This window comes from Plecotus auritus (genome assembly GCF_963455305.1).
Source record: "Plecotus auritus genome assembly, chromosome: 3".
In the NCBI taxonomy this organism is placed as follows: Eukaryota; Metazoa; Chordata; class Mammalia; order Chiroptera; family Vespertilionidae; genus Plecotus; species Plecotus auritus.
The window spans coordinates 165,330,661-165,349,407 of NC_137772.1; the positions used below are offsets into that span (position 1 = coordinate 165,330,661).

Sequence of the window (18,747 nt, forward strand, 5' to 3'; positions counted from 1 at the left end):
AGGCTTCCGACTTCTATCTTTATAGATTCATTCTACCTGTCCTTGACCTTTATATAAATTGAATCATATATGAACCTCTTCGGGCCTGGTTTCTTTTGTTTAACATTATACTCGCGAGAGTCACCATTTTTGATATCATTTAATTAGAGGAGATAGTCTATTTTTATTACTGCACTGTATTCCATATTGTAAATATACCATAATTAACTTATTTGCTCTCTCTTGGAAGAACATTTAGATTGTTTCAGTTTTGATCTATTCCATATCATACTGCTTTGAACATTTTTATATATTTTTTTGTGTGTGCACATATTTATGCATATACACCAATAGTGGAATTGCTGTGGCATAGGGTATGTGTATGTTCAGTTTTTGTAAATACTACCAAACATTTTCCCAACGTGGTTATTCCAATTTTAACTCTCTCCTGTAATGCATGAGAGTTCCATGTGTGCCTCGCCTTGCCAAGGCATGATTTGGAATTTAATTCACAACCGCCATGGTCTTAGGGTATTGACTATCTACCATGTACCGGAAATTATAGTAAGCTGTGAAGGTAACAAAAAAGAAAGTATATTATGCAGTTTCTGCCTTTGAGTTTCTCCTAATCTAATTGGATAGCTAAAAGCCTCTGAAGAAACTACAGGACAACAAGACAATATATAATAGAATGCTAAGTTACAGGATTAAGTTAATAATTGGTGGATTAATTTTGTGTGACTTCGTTTTGGTTCCTGTAATTGGTTTTCCTTTTTAAAAGGATAAGCAACAAGAAATGATAGTAATGTTAATGGGGAAAAAGAGAGTTAGTTAATCCAAGCATTTGCCTAGATTTATTTTGGTATGACTCTTTTGTTTGTAAGATTTTTCATTGTAACCATGTGAAAATTTCTGAGAACGGACTCCTATGTCAGCATATAGATGTAAGAAGAACTTATATTAGCCAAGATGCTACCTCTTTCCTTAATCTCACAGGTTTGGCAAAGGCTCTATCCATCATTTCTGTTATATGTCAAGCCACCTCTCCACCCTGTGGTAAGAGGAGCTCAATCATTATTCGACTGCTCTAATTGCATCGTTCTATTTCTATGTATTAAAATCCTTTGTTCCAGGCACTGTGCTCAATGCTGACATACAATACCTCGTTAAACCTTCTCAATAATTCTGGGATATAGGTACTAGTACTAGCTTCATTATGTAGACAAGGAAACGGGGGCAGGTGGGTAACTTGCTTGGGAGTTTCCAATGGTTCGCTATGGAACTGCTGATTAGCATGGAACGGGCACGTCAGGCTTTCAGTAAGCCAGCTGAGTGGCTGATTTCATATCCAATGGACAGTGAATGGCTGCTCTTTACTTTTCTGGAGCCATATCCACATATCTTCTCCACACTTCACCTACTTATGTGATCCCATGCAAGACATTTTAGTTCTCTGTTCTTTACCTTCTTTCTTTAGCAAATGCAGGTTCTAATATGAGTCTTCATAGCTGGATTTTCATGAGGTTAAATATGGGTAGTATAAGATAACAGCCATTGTTTATAAAAAAAGTCACCGAATTGTTTTAGTGTGTTAATGCGATTGCATGAATTGTTTGGGAATGTCTGGTAAGATTTGTTGAGATGAGAGTCTTAGGCCACGTTAGAAGAAGAGGGCATGCTTGGGTGAATGGTATTTTGAATTTGAGTTAAGTTGGAGGGAAAAAACCCCTAGAATGAAATAGAATTGTTTCCTCTTATATTAAGATCCTCTTATGGCAAGGACATTTTTCAGTCTTAAATGAAATCCCCTAGAATGAGAAAAAAGGAAGCCTTGTATTTGAAACCAGGTTTTGTTCACGCAGCTGAATAAAAATCCAGCTTCTTTGGCACAGTGCCCTGGTATTGTTATGAAGCAGGGTAGCTTTTGACTGCTACGGCCAGAAGAAAATCTTCAGAATATGAGACGCTGCCTATGATATGGAAGGCAAATCCCTCTTTTAGGTGAGATGTTCGGCAGGATTAGAAAAAGTCACTTGCATCTTCTCTGGTGTGGTAGGGTTAGCTGTTGAGGAGAGAGATTTTCCCCAGTGCCTTCCTCATTTTCTTTCAATTGCACCCTACAGGTGTTGCTTTTGCCGACACATAAACAGAGCTACCACCTGTACAGGAGTGGTAGTCAAGAGCACAGAGTCAGTCTGCCTGGGTTTGACTTCTGGCTTTCAGCTATACCAACATATTTAACTTCTGGGGGGCCTCCGTTTCTTCATCTATAAAATGGGACTAATAGCAGCACATGCCTAATAGAGTTGTGAGAATGAAATGCTTTTATGTCTGTAAAGCACATAGAATAGTGTTTAGCATATAGCAGGTACTATGTATGTGTTGGCCATTAATATATGAAGTTTTTGTTAAAGAGAAAAATACACGTACCTGTGGCATAAAAATATTGTTTGCTTTTTGACATCTGGGTTCAATCTTCATGCAAGCACTGTCTCTTTTAAGGCGTAAAAGAAGGAGATGAAATAAATGAACAAGCAAAGGATGTTTTTAAAATACTTTTTCTGAAAAATATTTTAAAATATGCTATTTACATTTATTCAAAAATCTGTGCATCTGTAATCTTAGCATTTCAGTTGAAATATCAGATTTCCCCTCATACCAATATCCCGAATGACAGGACTTGGCAATCATACTTTTAAGAAAAAATTTCACTCTCCTTTTACTTGTGCTGGTTTACCCCTTAAATCCTTCATTAAATTCCTTTTAATTTTTAATCTATATAGAATAGTGAGACTAGGATATTTTTCCCTCCTGACTTACATAATTTACATCTGACCTTTGATTTCCTATAGATTGTGATTGAGGGGGTTCTGTTCTAAGTTCTCTCCTTAAGTCAAGTGCTTAAACATAGACACTGCTTTTTTTTGAAAACAATATGAACACCATGTAATATTGCAGAACAGTTTTATACTTTCTTATTTAAAAATTCATTTAAATTTTCTTTGGTTGAATAGGAATAGCTTTTCATCAACATGTTCATGTGAAAGAAAAACAGTGCTTGAGCAGAACTAACATCTTCATTTTTCCTCTAGGTGCTTCATCGATTTGAATGTTTGCTCCCTCCCTCCATCTGTATGTACTGTTATATCTCTCTTGGACAACTGTTACAGTTTACTTGTGTTCACCCCCCTCCCCCCATCCACCTGGGCACTCCCACAGTCAATTTACCTCACAACAGCTAGGATGATCTTTTAGAAATGTAAATTTAGTCATGTTCTCCCCCTTTTCAAAACTTTGCAATAGCTTCCTTTTTAAAAATGTTTTTATTGATTTCAGAGAGAGGAAGAGAGAAGGAGAGAGAGATAGAAACATCAATGATGAGAGAGAATCATAGATTGGCTTCCTCCTCTATGTCCCCCACTGGCGATCGCGAGCCAGCAACCAGGGTGTGTGCCCTGATGGGGAATCCAACTAAATGAATCGTGATCTCCTGGTTCCTAGGTCAACACTCAACCACTGAGCCACGCTGGCTGGGCTCTGATGTCCTCCTTTTGCTTTCAGAATAAAATTTACCTTCTGTCCCTTGGACTTCAAGAGCCACCCTGCCTATTTCCTGCCATTCCCCTCGATCCTCCTTCCATTCCAGCTGTACTGCCTTCTCCCTCTCCCTTGAACATAACAAGTTCATTTCTACTGACAGGTCTTTGCCCTTGCTGTTCCATTAACCTGAGGCAATTTTCTTCAGAGAGTTTCAGGACTCACTTCCTCACTTCATTCAGATCTCTACTCAAATATCACTTTTTTTTTTTCCTGGTTACAACCTCTCCACATCATTTGTTAACCACTTTACTCTGTTTTATTTTTTATTATATCACTTATCATCATCTGGCATATCATATATTTACTTGTTTATTTTTTCTTTTTTTCCTACTATAATATAACCTCTGGAGAGTGTGGATTTGATTATGTCTACTGCTGTATTTCAGAGTTTAGAAGAGAGCCTGGTTTATAGTGCACATTCAATATTTGGTGAAGGAATGAATGGCTTGTTGAATGAGTTCATTTGGCAACCGAGGCAGAATTTATGGCTATCTTACGTGATTGACATTATCTATGCTTTGGATGCAGAGATTTGGTTCTTCTTGGTTAGGTGATGAGAATATAGAAAAAGACTTTGCGAATTGCTTGAAACTGAGACCCCTTCACTTCCCAAAGCAGAGCTTTCACCAGGAGATGTTAACTTGGGAAATGATACTAGAATGAAGAAGTGGAATACTTGGAAAGAGAAAGATGGAAGAAGTAATAGCTGTGGGCTACTATAACTTAATCCCACTGGGCAAACTTTGAGAAGTGGTATATAATACACCTGAGAATTGTGCACCTGAGACACAGAAGAGTGGAGATATATGCATCAGATGCCATGTGGTCCAGGATTGTACTAGTTGTTAACTCCCATCTACTGCAGTTTTGTGTGTGCATTGGAATGGCTGAGCAGTTCTACAATGTTCATGTGGCTGCAGTGGGAGGACCTGCTGGAAGCTATGGTGAGGAGCTGTTAGGTTACATCTGTACACTGCTAGTTGCTAAAGCACCAGCTGGAGGATAAAGGGGTGCAGGAGGATGAAAGATGGGTCACAAGAGGATTCTGATAACATAATCTTCACTGTTTTCCTCTTAACCATCTTAATCTGATTAAACTAGCTCTTCAGACTCTTTAAGGGCAGGATTGAGCGTTTTTTGGTTAGTCCAATACCTTGCATGATCTATAGTAGATGTTGAATAGATACTTCTTTACTATTTGACTGCCTTATTAGCATTACCCCATAGTCACTTAATTTTGATAGTACCCTTAAGTACTTTAAAAGCAAAAAATATATAGGCTAGTATACATAATCTATCAAAATGTAAAAAAGAAAGCAAAAATCAGTCAACCAATAGATTAATCAAATGCATTCTTTTTTTTGGAGGTGGGAGGGAGCAGCATTATTGGTACATGTTTCTTTTTTCTTAATTTAATAAATCTTTATTGTTCAGATTATTACAATTGTTCCTCTTTTTTCCCCCCATAGCTCCCCTCCACCCGGTTCCCACCCCACCCTCTGCACTTACCTCCCCTGCACTGTCCTCATCCCTAGGTGTACGATTTTTGTCCAGTCTCTTCCCGCACCCCCCACTTCCCTTTCCCCTTGAGAATTGTCAGTCCACTCCCTTTCTATGTCCCTGATTCTATTATATTCACCAGTTTATTCTGTTCATCAGATTTTTTATTCACTTGATTTTTAGATTCACTTGTTGATAGATATGTATTTGTTGTTCATAATTTTTATCTTTACCTTTTTCTTCTTCCCCTTCTTAAAGAATACCTTTCAGTATTTCATATAATACTGGTTTGGTGTTGATGAACTCCTTTAGCTTTTTCTTATCTGTGAAGCTCTTTATCTGACCTTCAATTCTGAATGATAGCTTTGCTGGGTAGAGTAATCTTGGTTGTAGGTTCTTGCTATTCATCACTTTGAATATTTCTTGCCACTCCCATCTGGTCTGCATATTTTCTGTTGAGAAATCAGCTGACAATTGTATGGGTGCTCCTTTGTAGGTAATTAACTGTTTTTCTCTTGCTGCTTTTAATATTCTCTCTTTGTCTTTTGCTCTTGGCATTTTAATTATGATGTGTCTTGGTGTGGTCCTCTTTGGATTCCTTTTGTTTGGGGTTCTGTGTGCTTCCTGGACTTGTAAGTCTATTTCTTTCACCAGGTGGGGGAAGTTTTCGGTCATTATTTCTTCAAATAGGTTTTCAGTATCTTGCTCTCTCTCTTCTTCTGGCACCCCCCATAATTCAGATGTTGGTATGCTTGAAGTTGTCCCAGAGGCTCCTTACACTATCTTTAAATTTTTGGATTCTTTTTTCTTTTCCGGTTGAGTGTTTTTTGCTTTTTTGTATTTCAAATCTTTGACTTGATTCTTGTAGTCCTCTAGTCTGTTGTTAGGTCTCTGTATAATATTTTTTATTTCAGTTAGTGTATGTTTAATTTCTAGTTGGTCCTTTTATCCTCGAGGGTCTCACTAAATTTATCGGCCTTTTCTAGGAAATTCTTGAAAAGCCTTATAACCATGGTTTTGAACTCTATATCCAGTCGTTTGCTTTCCTCCATTTCTTTCATTTGTGATCATTTCTTTGTCTCCGCATTTTTGCTTTTTCCCTGAGTTGGTAGAGTAGCTTTGTGTGCTAGGTGTCCTATAGGGCTCAGTGGCTCAGCCTCCGCAGTTACCTGAGGTGGACACTCTTGATGCACCCCTTTGTGGACTGTGTGCCCAGCCTTGTTGTAGTTAAGTCTTGATTGTTGTTGATATCACTGGGAGAAATTGACTTCCAGGCCAATTGGCTCTGAGGATCAGCTGTGTCTACGCTGGGAGAACTTCTGTGGTGGAGACACCCTTATGAGACAAGATTTGTAAAATTGCAAAAGCTTCTGTGCTCAGCTTAGATGGGGCGGAGTCTCAGGGCAGAGCAGATAGCCTTGGCTTCCCGTCAGCCCTGCCCTATGAGGCCCCTGGGTCTCAGTGTCCCTCGGTAATTGCTGCAAGCACCTCTGAGAGAAAGCTGCCCTTGAGTTTCGCCCGCTGCCAGACAGTCCAGTTTCTCCCCGAATGAGTCTGGGTTCCCAGAGTCTTGCCTGGAACTGGAGTTCAGTGCAGTTGGGAGCTTCTGTCTCCCTCCCACTTGAGAAAGCCAGCCGTGCACTCAGCCGCCAGTCCTCTCCACACGCGTGTGTCTCCATAACTCAGCCTTTTGCAGCTCCTCTGAATCTCAATGTGCTTTTCTCTTTCCTTCTAGTTGTAGAATTTCCACTCAGCCAGCTTTCCTGTGGTTCTGGATGGTGTCCGTTTTGTCTTTTAGTTGTAGTTTTGAAATTGTTGTGCGAGGCAGCAGTTTAGGTGTTTACCTATGCTGCCATCTTGGTTTCTCCCTGTACATGTTTCATATTCAATACAATTCACCTATTTAAAGTGTACAATTGAATGATTTTTTTGTATATTTGAGGAGTTGTGCAACCATTACCACAGTCCATTTTATAATGTTTTTCTTACTCCCAAAAAAATCCTGAACTCTTTAGCAGTCATCATCCTTCCCTCTCATCTACCTCAAGCCCTAGGCAACCACTCACCTACATTTTGTCTTTATTGATGATTCTGGATATTTCAAATAAATGGAATCATATAACATATGGTCAAATGAACTCTTAAATCTTGTACATACTAGTACACATTCATTGATTCCTTAAACATGCATTCCCACGATGAACCAGGCACTATGATAGGCATACAGGAGCCACAATGTTGAAAACAACAGACCTGGTCTTAAACTACATTCTAATAGAGAAGACAGAAACAATTCAACAACAACAAAAACCTAGATAAACACATAAGATAATTACTGAGATAAATGCTGTAATAAAAACATAGTATACAAATAGAGAAAACTGATAGTGGGAAGGCACTTTGATTGAATTGTGAGGTCATGAGAAAAATGTCTCTAAGCAGTTGACATTATGCTGAACATGCAGGAACTATCCACATGGAGATGGAAGAAGGTTGATTTATGAAGAGGAGCAGCGTTGGTACAGGCTCTGATCCAGGGCAAAGCTTAGATAATTTGAGGAACTGAAGGTAGACTGTTTTGGCTAACAAAGCACAGCATAAATGTATTATGTGCATATAATGCCTACTCGAATTACCTAAACATGAGCAAATTTATTGGTCTAGAGCAGGGGTGGGCAAACTTTTTGACTCGAGGGCCACAATGGGTTCTTAAACTGGACCAGAGGGCCAGAACAAAAGCATGGATGGAGTGTTTGTGTGAACTAATATAAATTCAAAGTAAAGGAGCGGAGGGGAGAGCAAGAGAACCGGATAGAACAGCCGGCCGGATCTGGCCCGCGGGCCGTAGTTTGCCCACGGCTGGTCTAGAGTCTTAATTACAAAGTTGTGGGCCATCAGTTTGTAGAGAGTAGGATTCAGTTGTGAGAAGTTTTCCATGTTCGACTAAGAAGTCTAGACTTCATTCTGTAGGTAGTAGAGAGAAATGCAGGCTTTCATAGGAGGGGAGTGATGTGAGGGAAGTGGTGTTTTAGGGACTTGAATTTTTCATCTGCCTTCAGTGTGGATTTGAGGTGAACAGAATAGAATCACTCAAGGCAAATAAACATTGTTAACACATACACTTTAGCCTCCATATTGGAGAGTTATTTTTAAGATCTATTTCCATATCTGTACCTAACAGTGACCATTTGTGGAGTGTCCTCGGTTTACAAATGGGGAACAGGTTTAGCATCACTGGAAAGGATAATTCTGATCTATGAGATTTTCATGTGTCTGAGCAAATGGGTATCTACTCTCTGTGCTGTTATGTCCAATGATAGGAATTTTTGAATGGCAACATGAGGTGTGTAGCTTCTGACATCCAGGTACCTTGCACTCTTTTACATTATATGTGTGTCTTCAGGTTAATCCATCATGTAGGTACATTCACAATGGCCAATATATGAGACAGAAAGACATTTTAATGAAATAGGTTCAAAGTAAAGTCCTGAATTGTATTTTTTTTGGCAGATAAGAATAACACAAACATAAAAATTAGAAAATTATGGAAAAGCATATATAATTAAAAGCGTTACAGTACCTTGTGAACTTTAAGTGTTTTATTCCTAAGAATGGAGACAATGATACAAATTGGAATAATTCATATGAATGTGTGGGATGTTGAAAAGGAAATTACTAAGAGAACCTTGATTTATAGTAGAAATCTGAAATTTAAGGTTGGAAGAAAACTTTACAGACATGTAACAACGCAAGTTGGAGGAATGGAAATGATTGTGGACTACTTGGTGAGCAGAGAGGCCCCAGGGAAAGAGCACAGATTCTAGTTAAAACCTTAGTGCTGCCACTTTCCAGCTGTGAGATCTGGGGCATGAAATACAACCTTGTCAGCCTCCTCATCTGCATAATGGGGATACTAATGCTTGTCTTCAGAGTCTTCACTGAAGGTTTGACATAGTATAGGCTTGGGCGTGGCCCTCAAGGTGTAGGAGTTATTGTGGAACAATAGAGATTTATTATTAATTCAGACTATTTTTTTTTCAATGAATGTATGACTGTGCTAGATACTGTTCTTGGTTCAGAGGATGCAATAATTTGTAAAATACTCTCATGGAGTTTATATTCTTGTGGATGGATGTATGGTGGAAGAAAGGAAAGAGGAGTGTAGCTGAAGCAGGAAAGGAAGGGTGAGGGTGTTGGTGAGGAGTGATGGATGAGATCAGAGAGGAAGAAGTGGCCAGATTATGTAAGGCCTGAAGGCACAGTAGGGGGCTATGGTGAAGATATTGGATTTGACTGAGTGAAATGGGAAACCATTTAGATACTTGGAGGGAAGAGTGCCATAGTTTGACTTCTGTAAAAGGCTCACTCTGGCTGCTGCGTAGGAACAAAGCAGAGGGAGGCAAGGGCAAAAGCATGGAGGATCTTGTAAGAAGTCCAAGTGAGAGGCAAAGGGGCTTTTGGGTCAGGTAGTGGTGCAGCTCTGAGATCCAGTTGGATGGATATGTTGCCAACAAAGAGTTGACATAATTTACTGATGGAGAGGATGTGAAGTATGAAAGAAAAAGGGTAATCAGACAAGATTCCTTCTGAATGGAGTTTCCATTTACAGAAATTAGGAGATGGAGGTAACAGCAGGTATGGGAGGAATAATCGAGTTCTACAGGACATACTAACTTTCAGATTTTTAGGCTTCCAAATGGAACCAACTAACAGAAGTTGGATGTGTGCCTAGCTTTATGGAGAGAAATCTGCACTTAGATAATTTAAAAAATTCAGTTAGAATAGGTTCAAGAGAGACTACAACAGGAAATTTAGATAGTAAGTACAAACAGTTTTTTAAAAAAGTTTTGCTGTGAAGGAGAGCAAAGAAATGAATTAAGCAAGATCAAGAAAGCTTTTTAAAAAAAAAAACAAATAGGGGGAGATATAGTTTTTATTATGCTAATGGAAAGAGCCAATAGAGGGAATAATTGATGTAATTGAACTTAGAGTTTATGTTAGAAGTTGTGACAAATATTTTAATAGTGGTTGATAATATATGGCTTTAAAAGCCAATGAATGACTTTAGACTGCAAGGCAGCATGAAGCCTTTATAGATGTTTGAATAGAGTAGTGACATAAAAACCTATATGTGTGCCTATAATAAAATTTATTGAATTGATTTATAAGTATTATTATCTCTGACACCCCACCCATAAATATAATGTCTCTGCATTGTAAACAGCTCACCCTCAGGTAGATTTGCAATGTACTGCGTAGTATGTTAGCTCAGTTAATCCTTCCAAGAGTCCCAGACAGTGTATATTATTGCTGACCACATTTTATAGATGAGGAAACTGAGGTCAGAGACTAAGCAACTTTTCCTAGGCAACAGCTGTAAGTGGTAGAGCTGATAATTGAAACTAGACAGTCTGGTTCCACAATATAGCATGAATCACCATGTTCTATTGTCTTTTTTCATGTATTGTCTTCTAAATTATAGTATTTTTGACCCTGTTTATAGTTACTGTATGAGGAGTTTAAGAAATTCACTATTTCTGTCACCTTACTAGTCTGCCTCTCCATTTCTATTCTACAAATTATATATTTTTTGTTATCACTCAAATATATTATAACATATCATTGTTCACAATTTATATATTTTACACACAAATTCTGTTTATATTCCTATACACCCCTTGATGTGTTGGTTAGGTGAAGACTGAAGCAGATTATAATGCTTTCTTAATAACAGTTATTTCATAATTGCATAGTACTTTATTGTTAACTAAGAACTACCCCATAAACACTTTCATTTACTTCACATAACAACCCTGTGTGTTAGAATAGATATAAATATCTATTTATCCTTTAAACAAATGAAGAATCATGGGCTGATGGGAATTAGCACAGTGCTTAGCTCAGAGTAGATATTTAATAAATAGTTGAATAGAAGAATGAATGAACAAATGGTTCACAGTCACAGTCATAAAGTTCTGAGAACAGAGCTATAATAGAAAGCCGAGACTCCTGATTGCCAATCCAGGGCTTTTCTCATTACACTGCAGTTGTCTTGAAATGGTTTAATCCTTGTTTTTAAATAAAATACTTTGGCTTCCAAGTACTAGCAGTTAAAATATAATCAAAGTGGTGAGATGGAATTCTCAACTTGCTGTATTTCAATTTAGACCCAGTTTTTTATTGGAGAGTTGTAGTGACTCCACAGGTAGCAGCCATTTTGTGGGGTCAATATTCAATTAATCTTTCAGCAGATTGTTAATAGAGAATGAATGGTAGGGAGTGCTGTTTGGGAGGTGAAATGAAGAAAAGACGATTCTCAATTACTGAAATCATAAAAATATTGAGGGTGATTATTTACACATTTCGGTTATGTTAGTAGTTCGGACTTGGGCACACTCCAGCCTGGATAATTACTATTTTTCCTTTGTGTAGCCTTCTCTCTATTTATTTTAATTGGCTATGAGGGCAATATGCTTTCTGGCAATCTATTTTGGAGCACTTCTATACATTTGCTTCAAATGATTAGATCTGCCAGATGCCACTCTTGAACTATGTCTGTTCTGGGGGCGGGTAAAGAAGTGTAGCTTCTCACATCTCTTCTAACACAAGCTGTGAGTTGGCTCTGGTTCTACTCTGAGAAGGTGGTGTATAACACTGCTTCTGGATGAGGAAGGCATTTCAGTGGTGGTGCTGAGCTTGGTGCTGAGTTAGAGAGTGGGGAGCACATATTTTTATACTCTTGATTAGCCAGGAGTGATTTCCATAGCCAAGCAACTGTTGGAATGTTATGGGCATTTTCAAAGCCAATGTTCTGTACAATGGTTAAAGTTTTGCTCTGTGGGGGCAAGTTAATGGGAGCACCTGTGCTTTTCCATATGTTTTAGGCATGAGCCTCTTTTGGGGGAAGAAGGAATAACAGTTCATTTCTGTATGGGTGCATGTTTTTACTGTCTTTGTTCTTTACGGATTGCCAGGCATTTTCCCACATCTCGATGAGAGGGTATATACAATCTGATTTTCAAATGAATTCTGTGCTGTTGCACAAAACTAATGAACACAGACATGAGGACCTTCTTACAACTAACACATCTTCATGGGCAGCATCAAGATGGGGTGCTACTTAAAATTTGTCATATTAAAGAGCATGCCAATATAGAACTCTATTAACAACCACCTTTAATTTTTTTTTCTGGTTAAATACATCTATGTCATGTGCTATGTACGAATCATTTGAACAGCTGAAAACATCTACATTTTTGAGGAAAAAAATCTGGTCCTGTCCAGACATCTCTGCACCTACCTGATTCCAAGGTGAGATCGTTTCCTTTGAAATAAGGATGAAAGCTGTATTCCCAAGTGTCAAAGTAGAATGTCTACATCAACTAAAAAGGTAGCCTTCCACTTCCTGCGGCACTTAGCAAAGAGCCCGGGCTTGCACAGACCGCTCCTGCTGAAGCATGTTTGCAGCAGTATTTTGAGAAACATTTCAGCTCAAGAGACATACTAACTCTTCAGTACATACTGAGTAGTCTCTAAACACTGTTGCTGGGGCCAAATTACATCACCAGAATACAGTGTATTTTGGCTAAAACCTTAGTTTTCTGGTAGAATGTATTTTGATGAATATAATTAAATGTTATATCCTTGGCTTTGGTCAGAGGCCAAGTTAAACTGTTATTTAAAGAATATTTCTTAAGCAAAATTGCAGTGTACATGGCAGATGTTTTCAATAAACATTGTTGAATTAATGAATGAACTAAAGACATTATGTACCCTGTGTGAAAAACTCCTCTCAGGGTTTATTACCAGGAGAGTTTGTTTTTCCATATGGACTCACATACTTCTTTTGATTTCATTACTCCCTAAATGCTTTCTGATCCATTTTAATTTTTAACTTAGTTGTTTTATGTGTTTTAATATTATAAAAAATTCTCTAGACTCTAAATCGTAGAGCATTTTATAATTCATTTAGTCTATTTCACTATCTGCTGCCTGAAATGCTTCAAATCCTATTGGGGAATGAGGAGGGCATAGTTAGTAATGAAAAAGAAACCACCAACAAAATAATTTTCCCCAAACAGCTCCTTCAGGAGAAAGAGAGCCTTCCTTTGAGACCTGTTGAAGGAGGTGCTTAGTTCAGTCCGGGGCACAGGATTGGTCCCTGGTGGCACCCACAAATAAGCCCCCCAAAGTTTGGGCACTGCCAGGGCAACCCTACAACCTGGCCCTAACCCAGTGTATCCATCAGAAGCACCAATTCGTCACTATGGAATAATACTAATTGAAAGAAAGGTTTCATTGCTGTGATGATTTATAATCTTTGACTTATTTTATGTGATTTAAGCCTTAGGGAAGTTTATTGACTTTATTATATGTATTTTTAAAAAATTTTATCTTTATTGTTGAAAGTTTTACAGATGATTTTAATTTGCCTCTGCAAACATTTGTTGAGATCTCAATTTAAGTTGGGCAATTTACAAGAGCAGATTTTCCTCCTGAGCTTTCTGAGCGCACTCTGTTGTGGGGCAACACTTCTGTGTTTATTCACTTCCTTCTGCCAAAGAGACCCTTCAGAAGATGTTACATTATTTTATTTACATAATTTGGTCATTTACTTTAGAGGGAGGAGCAGCCGGAAAATTTAAGTGCATTGAGATTAGCATATGTTGGGTTTAGATATTATTGTAATTTCGAAGTACAACTTTCAACAGGTCACCCGCTACTTAGGAAGCTACAGACTTTCTTGGACGCTGCAGGTTAGTGGCTTGCAGGGGATAATATTTCTTGTCAGTTTCTAACCTAGGCAATCTGCATTTTGAACAAGGCAAAACACAAATTGTGCATGATACTCAGGTTGTGCAATAATGGGACCAGCCCAGAGAGAAGTACATTTGCACATTTGCTCAGTGATGACATGACCAGGACCATATATTCCTTTGTCCTGGACCTTGATGAATGACTGGCTTGAAATGCAGGCAGCCATCTGTAGATACAACACACACGTTAACAGAAACCAGTGGTACATTTGCTCACCCCTTATTGCTTTTTTTTAATTCAGCTGCATGAAAAGAGGACACTGCAAGGAAGCACATTATGATTTACGAGTTGTGGAGCTCACTGCACTAAGATTCTTAAAACCATACTGCAACTTATTTCCTTTGAATTTTGAAAAAAATTGTATTTTCTGTCCTCATTTATGAAATTGATGCTTAAAAATGATAGCAAAATTATGATTTTTATGACTTAGTTTATATTTGGTAGAGGAAATTCAGCTACATAAGATGAGTTTCTGAAAGGAAATAATTTGTATGTTTGAAATAATTCCCCATGATGGAAGTCTTCTGGAGTTCATTTTCTTGACCAAGACAATCACTTTGTAGCAGATGATGGCTTTATAGTGCTGAAGAATGTCAGTCTCTGACCTTGAAGATTTTGTCTTCTCCCTGGTTTTGCTTCTGTTAAGACCAGTTTATATATGTCATATTGTTATGTAATTATTAAAAATTTGAATAATTTTAGTTTTCAAACATAAAAGAAAGTTGGTATGCTTTTGACTCTTATACAGTTATAAATATATTTCTTGGCATTTAAAAAATATTTAAAATCTCTCTTTTATATACCCTGCTCCTATTAGTCTGAAAGAAATAACCGTGAGGAGAAGAAAGGTGAAAATTACCAATGCATTTGTAGCGCTGTGTCACCAGAGCTCTGTTTTTGTAAGGACTGTATTTGATTTCTACTTGAAAGAATACCATATACTGGCTATTCAATTACATTTGTGATCACATCACTATTGACCAACTAACCACACGTGCACAAACATGTTCACACACACACATACACGCATCCTCCCACACTATATGATAACACCTTTTATTTGATGCAATTACCCCTGTTAAGAAGATAGGGTGAGTTTTACCACTGAAGAGATTAAGTGATTTTTTTCCACGTTTCATGACCAGTAAGTGATGGGCCTTTTTGTAGACCTTTGATTATTTGACTTAGGTCCTGTCACTCCTTCACTTAGGAAATACACTAAACATGATACAAAAGATGGTGTGTCACTGAGCCACTTTGTATGTGTTATTTAGTGGTAACCAGGGAAAGCCATTAGCTTATTATTGTTATTAATACCAATATTATGTTTTCTCCTCAAGGGCTCCGGATTAGAAGACTGCTGCCTCACACTTTGTCCTTCTGGTTCCCAGGAGCTAAAGTGTACACAGGGCAAAATAAACTTCTAACAAAGGTTATTTGCAAAATATTCCTATGTTCCTTTATTCACTCATATTTAGGCCATATTATACACATCAAAATAAGCCCCATGTTCCCCCCAATGCTGGGGCACAGATCTCTAGCTCTCAATGAAGGAACTAGTCTGTTAGACTGGGTTTCTCTCGTGTCAGACAGCATTGTCAGTCAACAGGCATGAAAGGTGTCTTCTAGAGAGTAAATTGCATGAGCAACCAAACTCACATTCAAAGCAACTTTCCCCCTTTCCCCCTCTCTCAATTAAATGCTAGGGCAGTGTTCCTTTCACTCTCCCCAAGTTAAGTCAAGGAGAGCCTGGCTTTAAAATACAAAATAGAATATTCATTTCCACTCCAATGCATAGGGAATGAAGCTTTATGTTCTAACTTGCTAAACACTATCGCAATTCTAATGAGACTTGGTAGATATTGCATTCATTCTGTTACAAAACAAGCATCATGACTTAATGAGGACAAGTTAGGTAGCCACTGAAACATTTCCAATGGTCAGTTCTGTACTCACTGTTAAACTATACATGAAGTTATGTATATGTGTAAATTTATGCACACCAATTAATCTACTATGATAATTTATTTAAAACCTAAGTAATATTCCATGTATAAAATATACAACTGAAGGTACAGAAACTGATACAGTAGAGAGTTCAATGTCAAGTTCTGAAGATGCCACCCCAAAGGAAAAAGCGATTTTGGAAAAGAGGAGGATGGAGGAGCAGCCTCTGGGAGTGACAGTTCTGACGAGGAGTCTCGGGGTCCCAAAGATGGTGCAATGCAATAAAGATCAAACACATTCTGTGTGAAAAACACGGAAAAATCATGGAAGCCTTGGAAAAGTTAAAGTCTGGAATGAGATTCAATGAAGTGGCTGCACAATCTAGTGAAGATAAAGCAGGGCTAGGGGCGACTTGGGTTGGATGCCAGAGGGCTCATCGGGGGCCGTTTGAAGCAGCAGCACTTGCCTTGCCTATAAGTGGGTTGGACAAGCCTTTGTTTGCAGACACTCTGGTTAAGAAAAAAAAATGTGCATATATTATTATGGTTGAAGGGAGAAAATAAAATGGTATGGAAGACTGAAAAAACAAAAAACAAAAAACAACTGAAAATACTTTTAGAATACTAAAGTCACCCGAAGAGTCCTCATGGCTACTTCCTCTTTTGTGGCCTCAAATCTGAATGGGTCTCTAAAAAAACCACAGGAAGGCTTTAAAAATACATGATGGAAAAAGGCAACTACCTCAGCTCTTAAAGCTTTCTTTTCTCATGCTTGCTAATGCCTTCCTTTAGCTGCCACTAAATAATTGAAGCCCATCTTTTTACACCTTGTTGAGCATGGCAGTGGAAAGAGCCACCTGAGTCAGAAGACCTGGGTTGTGCAATTCTTACAGCCTGCTAGTCTGTTTCCCACACAAGGGTGTCCGCTCTATGAGGGCAGGGACTGGGTGTCTTTTCATTATGGGACCTTCAGCATCTATCATCATTGAAACAGATTTGGTCCACGCATGTTTAAGTGCCTTCTTTGGGCCAGGCACTGTTCTAGATGCTGGCGATAGCACAGTGAAAGAAACTAACACAATCCTTGCTTTGATGGTGTTTACACTCTAGTGGGAAGATCTATGTGATTAAGCGCTTTGATGGATAATACAGCAGAATGTGTGAAGCACAGTGCTACTAAGAGTGGTATGGAAGCTCTTTCTGCTAAATGGGCACTTGAGCAAAGCCAGGGGTGAGCTTTGTGAATATATGGGGATAGAGAGCTCAGGCAGAGTAAGAAACAAGAAACCCAGGGTTTCTTGGTGTGCTCACAGAACAGTAATAAACACACACACACACACACACACACACACACACACACACACACACACACACAGTGAATAGCCTGAGATAATAGAGGTGTTTGTATTAGGACTTGGGGCTATTAGCTTTATCCATTTGGCTTTTCAGCTTGTTTTTGGCCTCTGAATAGGATATTGCACTGACTTCGCTGATTGTTAAAATGCAGGGGTTTCAGACTGGTTTCTAGAGGGCTGATTGATAATCCTGGGACCTAGGACCTAGAATTTCACCCTCCCCAGTTTTTATTACTCGGTGATAATATCGGAAAGTTTCCCAGCAGAGTCAGTGGATATCTGACGGGAAGCTTTTGTTTGCTTTCTGCCCTGAGGGTGCCATTTTGGGTCACACAGGGTATAAATGGCAGGGCGGATTTATGACAGATGTAGCTTATTGTGAAGGAAAATGAGGTGTTCAGTAGAAAATGCACCATATTCTAACATTGTATCTTTTTAGCTTCCCAATAGTCTATTGCATGGCTGAGCCTTTGTAAACGGTAGTGTATGTATTTTATCTCCTACTCCACCCAAATTACTACATTCCAGCTGTTGACCTTGTGCTTTCTGAAATAAGCCTTTCTTCTTCCTTCTCCTTTTTTAAAAATTGAATTTGAAGAGTGGTGATCCACAGGGTAAAGAACTTTTAAATATATGAAAAGTACAGGAAGAGAAGCAAAACAATACACTCCTTTTTCTCACCCAGTTGCTGATGGGAATAGTCGTTCTGGAAAGCAGTCTGTTAGCACTTAGTGAGGTTATATTTGCATACTCTCCATGAAGACTCAACCAGGCCTGCGATACCCTAGGGAAAATCCTAACAAAGGTAAAGGAAGATATTTGAGGGTTATCTTTCTCTCTCATCTGTCTATTTTGGTGGTGTTGGGAGTGGTACTTGAGAGTTAGAGGCAACAAAGATGACAATAGGGAACTGCGGAAGTAAAATGTGCAATATGTATGCTTAACAAGGGCACTCCAAGGCAACAAGCTAGATATAAATGGAACGACATGAATAGATAGTAAGAACCTGAATAGATATTAAGAAATTAAGAAAAAAAGAAATAAAAAATGAAATGCATAGTCTAACAGGGGTCCTCAAACTTTTTAAACAGGGGGCCAGTGCACTGTCCCTCAGACCGTTGGAGGGCCGGACTATAGTTTAAAAAAAAACTATGAACAAATTCCTATGCGCACTGCGGGCCTAGGACAAGTCGGCTGCTAAGCAGGACAGGCAGCAGCACCCAGCGGGCCGGATAAATGTCCTCGGCGGGCCGCATGTGGCCCGTGGGCCATAGTTTGAGGACACCTGGACATAACATTACATTTGTAAATTAAACACATTCACACAAAGTTACTATTTTTATAACAATATGGGTATATTTAAGGACTTATAGCAAGCAGTTTAGGAATGGGGGACAATGGGACAAGAGATTAGAAAGACATTGGAGCGCTGCCTGGGTGGCTCAGTTGGTTAGAACATTGTCCTGATACAACAAGGTTTTGGGTTTGACCCCTAGTCAGGGCACATACAAAAAGCAAGCAATGAATGCATAAATAAGCGGAACAACAAA

The 18,747-nt window shown here is 38.6% G+C and overlaps 1 protein-coding gene and 1 pseudogene across 5 annotated transcripts in view; both read left to right on the top strand.

The window, feature by feature from the left end:
- The window catches only part of TAFA2 (TAFA chemokine like family member 2), a 510,824-nt gene that overhangs the window by 230,730 nt on the left and 261,347 nt on the right, over positions 1-18,747 (top strand). The window lies entirely within an intron of this gene.
- LOC308244217 (peptidyl-prolyl cis-trans isomerase NIMA-interacting 4-like) lies at positions 9,493-16,406 on the top strand (annotated as a pseudogene). The gene is made up of 2 exons: positions 9,493-9,545; positions 16,014-16,406. The product of its transcript is annotated as a peptidyl-prolyl cis-trans isomerase NIMA-interacting 4-like (transcript).